This window comes from Cryptomeria japonica, chromosome 11, assembly GCF_030272615.1.
Source record: "Cryptomeria japonica chromosome 11, Sugi_1.0, whole genome shotgun sequence".
NCBI classification, from domain to species: Eukaryota; Viridiplantae; Streptophyta; class Pinopsida; order Cupressales; family Cupressaceae; genus Cryptomeria; species Cryptomeria japonica.
Window position 1 is genome coordinate 134519169 of NC_081415.1, and position 9069 is coordinate 134528237.

Sequence of the window (9069 nt, forward strand, 5' to 3'; positions counted from 1 at the left end):
TTTTGTTATCACTGATTCACCCCCCCCTCTCAGTTCTTTATAATTCTATCAACTGGTATCAGAGCCTAACTTCCTTAAGGCTTAATTACTTGGAAGGAAACCCTAAAGCCATTATGGGGGATATGAGTTATAGATATATGGCTAGAGTACTTGATGCAACTGGGGAAGAGCTTGAAACCCTAACAGGTAGATTCAAAGCTTTACAAGTAAAGAGGATAGAACTGACTGAGCAATTATTGGATATCTCTAACAACAACTCTTCAGATGGGGCCAATAATGATGCACTAGTTGAAGAAGTCGAGAAACTTAATGGTGAAAAACTTAACCTAAGGAGAGAACTTGAAGCCCTTACAATCTGTATGAGTCAAGAACTTGAAGCAAGGAGGGCAACTGAAGACCTGATCAAAGAGAAAGATAATGAGATTTCTAAGATCAAGAAAGAGAATGCAGCTTTGCATGAACATCGGTATGAGCAGAAGGAAGAAAAAGAAGCATTACAGTTAGATCTTGAAATGGAAATGTCTCTTAGAGAAACTCTTACAAAACATAATCAAGATCTTACCAAAGAGCTTACTGAGGCTAATGGGAAGCTTGACAAATTCAACAAGAGCTCCTCTATGTTGGATGAATAGATCCAATCCCAGAGGATGAAAGGTGATACATCTAGATTAAGATTCAATACATCTGAGAAAGGAGAATCTTTCAGTACCAAGAACAACATGCATGAAGGTAAAACAACTCCTAAGACTAAGAAGCCCACTAGTAAGAAGGATTGCAAACCTGTTTGGTTTATATGTCACAAACCTAGACATACTGCCAATGTTTGTAGAAGTAGATCTAATGAGAACACAGACTATAATGCTAATAATGTTGGCAATTGACACTCATTGGATTCATATGTTGTCATTGATGGCAACAAGATTTTGTAGAAGGCATATACCGGCAGATATCGGCATTAGAGGCATATATCGGCAGCCGGCATTGGAGTAATCAAGGTCATCACCAGCACCAACACCGGCATCCAGCACTTCAGTGAAGCCAACATCAGTTTGGGATCTGAAAGGTTTTATTTGTAAAATCATTTTGTAATTATTGTATAAGGACAACATTGAATATCTTTTGTAATGCATTGTAAGCCGACATAAGGCATATTGTTTCTAAAGGGTATATAAGTTAGTTTATTAGGTCATTTTGATATAGGACAAGGAAGTAGAATAGTATGATGTGAAGGATATGTATGTAGGTCATTTATATGCGAAAGTTATATCATGCAAAGATCATTAGATGTTTTGTAAAGCATTCTTGGAGGAAAGGAGATATCGGTAAAAGGGTTCAGGGTTTATGAACCGGTACAGAACATAGCTATTACTGAAACTCTTTTTGGCATTACAGATGCATTTTGTGAGTTCATTGTTACTGTTTTATCTCAGCAAAAGCTTGTAGTCAGTGAGACTCTTTTGTGTTGACCAGTGTGCCTTCCTGCATGTGCAAGCCCCCATGCTATGTAATATCTTTCATATGGCTAGTGAATTGATATTGTGGGTCACAAATCCCACCGCAGTGTTTCCTCTTTGAGGTTTTCCACGTATAAAATTTTGTGTGTTATGGTGTTCATTCATGTGGTTGGTTTATTTACTTCATGTTATATGTTTCTTCATTTACCGGTTTATATGTGTATGTTGTAATAAGGTAAAATCTAATATTACTGGCAGAACATTGATTCACCCACCCCCCCTTTCAGTGTTCTTGGATTCATTGTATTCCAACAATTGGTATCAGACCCTGGTGCCTCGAAGGAAGTTTAACAGCTTGAGGAAGGTCCTGAAACCGGAATCATTGAGCATGGCTATGGAGAAGCAACTTGAGATGGCACTTGAGGATTATGATGCTGAAAGGTTGAAGAACTTAAAGTTGCAAGATGAATTGAACTCTGCTAAGAAAGGCTATCATCAGCACAAGCTAGGAGAAATGAACTTTTGCAAAACTAGGATGATGAGGAGAAAAATGCACTTAAGGAACAATGTCAGAAGCTGAGTCAACAAAACATGCTCATGAACAATGAAATGCAAGATATGGCTATGAGGATGTCTAAAGAAATTGAGGATAGAAAGAGAAGTAAGAAAGTCTTGTTGTATCTCTGAAGAACAAATTTGAAGACTGTGGCAGATTGGCTCGTGAGAATGATATATTGAGAATTGCTTTGGTACAATCCCGGAATAATGAACAAGAGTTGGAGAGACAAATAATAACTCTAAGAGATGATCTGACTACTGCAAGTGAGTATAAAGAAAAATTCAGGATTAGTGTTGCACAGTTGGATGATTTATTGAAAAGAAAAAGGCAGAGTGAAGATTCTAGAGGACTTGGATTTGTACAAGGTGAAAGCTCTGATACTGCAAATCAAGATCAAACAACCGATATGCAGAACTCATCATACCAGAGGAAACCGGTAAGTCAATCTAATGCTTACAAATTTAATGGTAGATGCTTTGTGTGTAATAAATTTGGGCATATGGCTAAACAATGTAGAAATAGAGAAAATCAAAACTATCATTCAATTCCCGGTCAATGCACAAATTGCAAGAAATATGGTCATAAGTCTGAAGATTAGAGAATGAATGTTAAGTGTCATGCATGTGGAAAATTTGGACATTTGGCTAATCAATGTAGGTCAAGGAATAACACCGGATATGACAAATCAATTCAAAAGAACAATGTTAAATGTTATGCATGCAACAAAATAGGTCATATTGCTAAGTACTGCAGAAGCAAGACTAAACCGATTAGCAATGACAGAGAAAATGAGAAAGGAAAGTAAAAGGTAGATGAATTACAACAAGATCGCACCAAGAGATGGGTTAGAAAGTCTAAAGAACCAAGTGGAGATGCAACTATACCGGTAACTGCACTAGTTACTCCACCTATAGAACAGAGCATTCCTGCATCGGTAGGCAATTCAACTGGTAACTAAGGCATACACCTTAGGGGTTGGAAAATTCATTGCAAATCTTGCATGTTCCCCGGAAGAGATCTGGACAGTGGTATTGATCACTGATGGAAGTTTATCTGCAATAAAACTATGAAACCGGCATCTGGTAGGGCACACCACTAATCATTTATGACAATGAAGGATTAGGGTTTACTCACTGATAAAAGGGAAAATGGACTCATTTTCACTCACCCAACGCTTGAGAAAACTAGAGCGAAGAAAAGGCGAATCATAGGCGATCAAAATCTAGCAAAGGCATTCTAAAAGATTTCCAGCATTTATCTAAGAAGTGATCAAGATTTTTTAACCGGCAATTATTATCCATGTATTTCTTTGAAATGGCATCCTAATCATCATTTGTTCCTACTTTCATTGTGAATCCCACTGTTGTTGAGGTTAAGGATAGGCTTAGACCTATTTTCAAAGAAGTTCCTCAAGTTGCAATGAAAGAAGACTCTACTGGCGCATTTTCGAGGGTTCCCGATCGCATAGTTTATGTGGAAGATATCAGGGCTTACATTCACTGCACCTTGGAGGATTTAGGCACTGATGAAATCAAGGGAATGTATCAATATGTGATATTGGGCAGCTCCAAAACAATCAAGTCAGAATATCAAATCATTGAAGACCTAGGGTTAACCGAAATCTTGTACATACGGAATTCAAGGATGAAGTCATCAGATATGTTTTGACCAAGGTTCATAATGAATTCATCTGGCTGGACCGACCTCACATGATCACCAGAGAAGCAATTCAGGCGGTCACTAGATTACCCAAAGTTAGACAGGAACCAGGGAAGAAGATCTCCAGCACTGAGGTTGAAAAGCTCACCGGCGCAACCCTTGATGGAAGGTCTATGAGGGTCGGCACCATTAAAGATACAGATGTGAAATTTTCTAGCATGATCATCGGCTACAAGGTAACACAATCAAGTTGATTGAACTTTGTTGAGAGTTCTTATATCCATGTTGCATATCAGATGATAAAGAATGGTGGAAAGTATGATTTGTGTGAATGGTTAAGAAGTGAATTAATGATAAATCTTATAAAAATCAAAGGTGTTAAGAAAGGAACATTTCGGTTTGGAAACCTTATTGTCTATTTGATGTTGTACTTCATGAATGAGATATTGGGTTTGGAAAAGAAATGTTGGGCTCATGACATACTGGTAGGTATGTAGATTAAAGATGTAATCACCAATCTTGGCAGCATCAAGGATAAGGAGTTATGGGGTTTCTTTAAATCTTTCCAAGAGAACATGAGACTGAGGGAAAGAATCTCCAAACACATTATGGAGAAATACTCCACTGAAATCTGCTTCATGGTCAAAATAGATGAGACTCTCATGGAAGAGGTGGAACCTAGAGCAATATGGGTCACTAAATTGGGGTATGAAGTTGATGACAGCATTGTGGAACTGTATGCCAAAATTTTGATTGATGCTCCTTTGGATGATAAGGTTGAACACTTTGGTACTGCAGAGGAGAAGGCTCTTAAAGTTAAAATTGGTTTCAACAAGAAAAGGAGGGAAAAGAAAAAAGACAAAATGTCTGCATTTGTTCAAAATCTAATTCACAGGATAGATACAGAACTAGGTTCTGGATCTAAACCAATAGATCAACCGGCAGTGGCTAGTGCTCCTGAGGTAAAGAGGTCAGCAACTGTCACATCTTCTAATTCTGATATAGAGGATAATCAACCTCTTGCATTCAGAAGGGTACAGAGGAAGAAAGTTGACAAGCCTCTAGTAGAAGAGAAGAAGGTGGGACCAAGGAGGAAGCTAGTAAGAAAGGTGACAATCAAAGAACCAACAGCATCCACACCTCTGGCAAGGAAACCTACTCAAAAGAGGAAGCCTGCTCCATCCGCTCCTACAACCCCTAGCGAGAAGAAGAAAAAGAGTGATGAAGCAACTAAATCTAGTAATATGACTTGTGTTGAGTTAATAGATGAGGTAACTAAAGATGGAATTTTGAAGAATGTGTCAAAATTATATTGACATTTAGATGAAAATGAGCAAAATGAAATAAAAGAAGCAATTTTGTTACATATAGACATATATAAGAAGGCTTTGGTAGAGATTTTGAAGGAAATTCCTTTATCATGGTATAATAAGTTAGATGCAAGGAGATTAGATGCAGTTAAGAGGGACAGAGAGATAAAAGAAATTGAACTTTTAGGCATGTGTGGCTCTATAAATATTGAGGAAATGAAAAGATGTATAGAAGTTGCAAATAGAACAATCTTTAGCAGCAAAACCCGACAAATAAGCTTAATGATGGGCAGAGTCAATGAAATAATAAATGAGACCAGAGATGATTGGGCTAAATTCTTCCAAAAGAATCATGATTTCCTTACTTCTCAAGAAGAATTTGCTAAGGCAACAGCTCCCACCATTCCGGACAGATCCAAAGGAAAAGGAATTTTGGGGAGTTCAAATCAAATTTTGAGTGAACCGGTAGACAAACCTAAAATTGATGAGAGTGTACAGACTAAACCGATAGAGACAACATTTGTACAGTCTAAGCAAGGTAATATAGATAATGTACAGGTTACAGATAATATTGTGGATAATGATCCACCAACAGTAACAGATACTGCACCAAGTAGAAAAGCCACTAGTGCAAAAGAAGATGAGATAAGGGATACACCAGGAGAGGATAAGCAGAAGAAAGATAAGGAAGAGGAGAGTGGTAGAACAGGCAATACTGAACCGGTATAAATTTTGGCAACTGACACTTCTCAAGTTGAGAAGAAATCAATCATAGAGATGAGTCCCACAGAGCTAATGATACTGGCTACTCAAAAGCTAATAAAGGAGGGGTCTACAAACAAAGGAATAATAGATCAGTCAATAACTATTTTACACAGACTGATTCATGATTGTATGATTGAAAATAAAGTGAGCCCTTCCAGCAAGCTTAAGGCATTGACAGAGCACATATCTAAAAACTTTCAATCATTACAGTAGATTTCCGACCAGCAAGCACTTGAAAGATTTACTTTGGCTAAGAGAGCCGCTTTTGACCAGATTATTAAGACAGAGAAGAGGAAGATTGAAGAGAAACATATACTTATTGAGAATTTTGTGAAACAGTGTACTAACATCTACAGGGTTTGTTGTAAGATAGAAATTCTTACAGCAAATGTAGATAAGAGGATAAAGGAGTTACATGAAAAGATGGCTAATATTGCTAACTCTTTTGATGGACTAACTTCACTTACTACATCCATTGATGGACAAATTTTGACTTTGGAGAACTGAATTTTTTCTTTTGAAAAGGAAAGAGACAAGATCATTCGAAGAGCAAGGAGTCTCAGAGGTTTGGTGAGTCCAAGATTTGATTCACTTGGTGTACATAAGAGGGAATGCATGGATATGCTTGCAAAACCCACACCGGTAGAAGTCACTGAGAAAGAAACACTTGCACATTTACTGAGTGGACTTGTATCCATATCTAAAACATTCAGAACCGATCGGGATACCTATATACAGCTACTGGAGAAATCTTATTGAGAAATTTTAAAATTGGTCAAGCTCCGGTAAAGTAATCTGTAATTATTCTTTCAATTCTTTCACCAGTATTTGGAATTGATGCCAAAGGGGGAGTATATGTATGTGAAACAATATGATCCTAGGGGGAGGATATCAGACAGAGAGTATATTGCTCAGGGGGAGCATGTTTCAGTTTCAGTTGAACCGGCAGGGAATCCATTTTTCACGTGAGTGTTGCCATCAATGCCAAAGGGGGGATTGTTGGCAATTGACACTCATTGGATTCATATGTTTTCATTGATGGCAACAAGATTCTGTAGAAAGCATATACCGGCAGATACTGGCATTGGAGTAATCAGGGTCATCACCAGCAACGACACTAGCATCCAACACTTCAGTGAAGTCGACATTGGTTTGGGATCCAAAAGGTTTTATTTGTAAAATCATTTTATAATTATTGTATAGGGTTGACATTGAATATCTTTTGTAATGCATTGTAAGCCGACATAAGGCATATTGTTTGTAAAGGGTATATAAGTCAGTTTATTAGGTCATTTTGATATAGGACAAGGAAGTATAATAGTATGATGTGAAGGATATGTATGTAGGTCATTTGTATGCGAAAGTTATATCATGCAAAGATTAGTAGATGGTTTGTAAATCATTCTTGGAGGAAAGGAGATACTGGTAAAAGGGTTCAGGGTTCATGAACCGGTACATAACAGAGCTATAATCGGAACTCTTTTTGGCATTAGAGATGCATTTTGTGAGTTCATTGTTACTATTTTATCTTAGCAGAAGCTTGTAGTTAGTGAGACTCTTTTGTGTTGAGCAGTGTGCTCTAGGCAGTGTGCCTTCCTGCATGTGCAGGCCCCCATGCTATGTAATATCTTTCATATGGCCAATGAATTGATATTGTGGGTCACAAATCCCACCGCGGTTTTTCCTCTTTGAGGTTTCTTACATATAAAATTTTGTGTTTTATGGTATTCATTCATGTGGATGGTTTATTTGCTTCATGTTATATGTTTCTTCATTTACCGGTTTATATGTGTATGTTGTCATAAGGTAAAATCTTATATTACCGGTAGAACACTGATTCACCCCCCCTCTCAGTGTTCTTGGATTCATTGTATTCCAACAAATACTAGATATGTGTCTAGGAGATTTGAAGGTCATTATTACACATGCAACATGTAAGGACATAGATCAGTTGAATGTAGATATGGAGGGAACAATCTGGCACCTCACATGAATCCAAGACCTATCGGTGACTGGAGAAGGACTTATGACAACCAGAGAAACATGAACTGGCAAAAACCCTATGTCAATTGGTTCAGTCCCTATAAGATGGAGAAGGTAACAAATGTGATTTGCACAATTTGTAATAACTATGGAGATATGGCAATGAACTATAGCAGAAGTACTGGAAGAGGTAATGCAAGACCTTAGAGAGCATCTGGGATGACCTGCTATCATTGCCATAAACCAAGAAACATGGCTAAGTTATGTATATCTAAGAAGAACAAACCGGTAAATCACTCTGAAGATCAGAAAGGAAAGAAGACGGTTGATGTTGAAGAAACTAGAGTGAAGATGAATAAAATTTGGAAGAAGAAAAGTGAGGACAAGCTAGCAGAAGAATCAAACCCTTCACTGAGTGTGGAGAATGCTACACAAGTAAACTGAGCTTTTTAACAAGCCTAAGGGAAGCATATCGGTAAATCTACTTCCAGACCCCTTGAAGAGTGTATGGTAAGAGAATTTTGCATTTCGAGTTGTAATATGAGAATTTTTTATCTATCGGTTTTCTATGGAGTACCAACTGGTTATATACCTATCAGTATAGGCGAGTTTGTTAAGTGGTAATTAGGGTTTGTTACCCTATCGGTAGTGTAATTAATGCAATAGGTAAGTTAATAAAAGAAAGTTTCACTAAGCTATTTTTACCCTAATTGCACTCAAATAAGCATTTGTGAGCACTTGCAGAGCAAAACAGAGCATTGTTAGCTGATTAAGAACGGATTTGTGCTATAGATCAAAAGTTGAATTGGATTTGAAGCTAAGGAAAGGAGAATTGGGTGTGCATATGAGAGAGAAATTGGAAACCCTACCAGTGTGAAGGGAATAAGGTATTTTTGTTAATCTCTCTCAAATCAAGATTATCTAGAATAGCATCGTTGTCTACACCAGCAGAGAGTCTTTTTATTACTGGTGAAGCTATGGAGTCAATCGGAACAGATAAGATAGAGTCTTATAATGCATTATCTCAAGTTCCACAAGGCATTTTGATCAAAGGTTATTTCACAAGTTACATAGATTGTAAAATTGAGGATCTAGGATCATTGGTAATCTATTCTCAAATTAAATATTTGTGTGATAAGAGTAGGAAAATCAAACCCAAATATATTAGGGTTTATGAAAAGGGTTTTCATAATGCAGCCTATTTTCTTGAAGATTTTGAGGAAGAACGTATCAGGATTATCCTTAGTCATGTAGTTGGTGGGAATATGTATCTTGATAGATCTCACACCATCACAAAGGAGGCTATTCGTGCAGTAACTGGTTTCTGCCAAACCGGTGA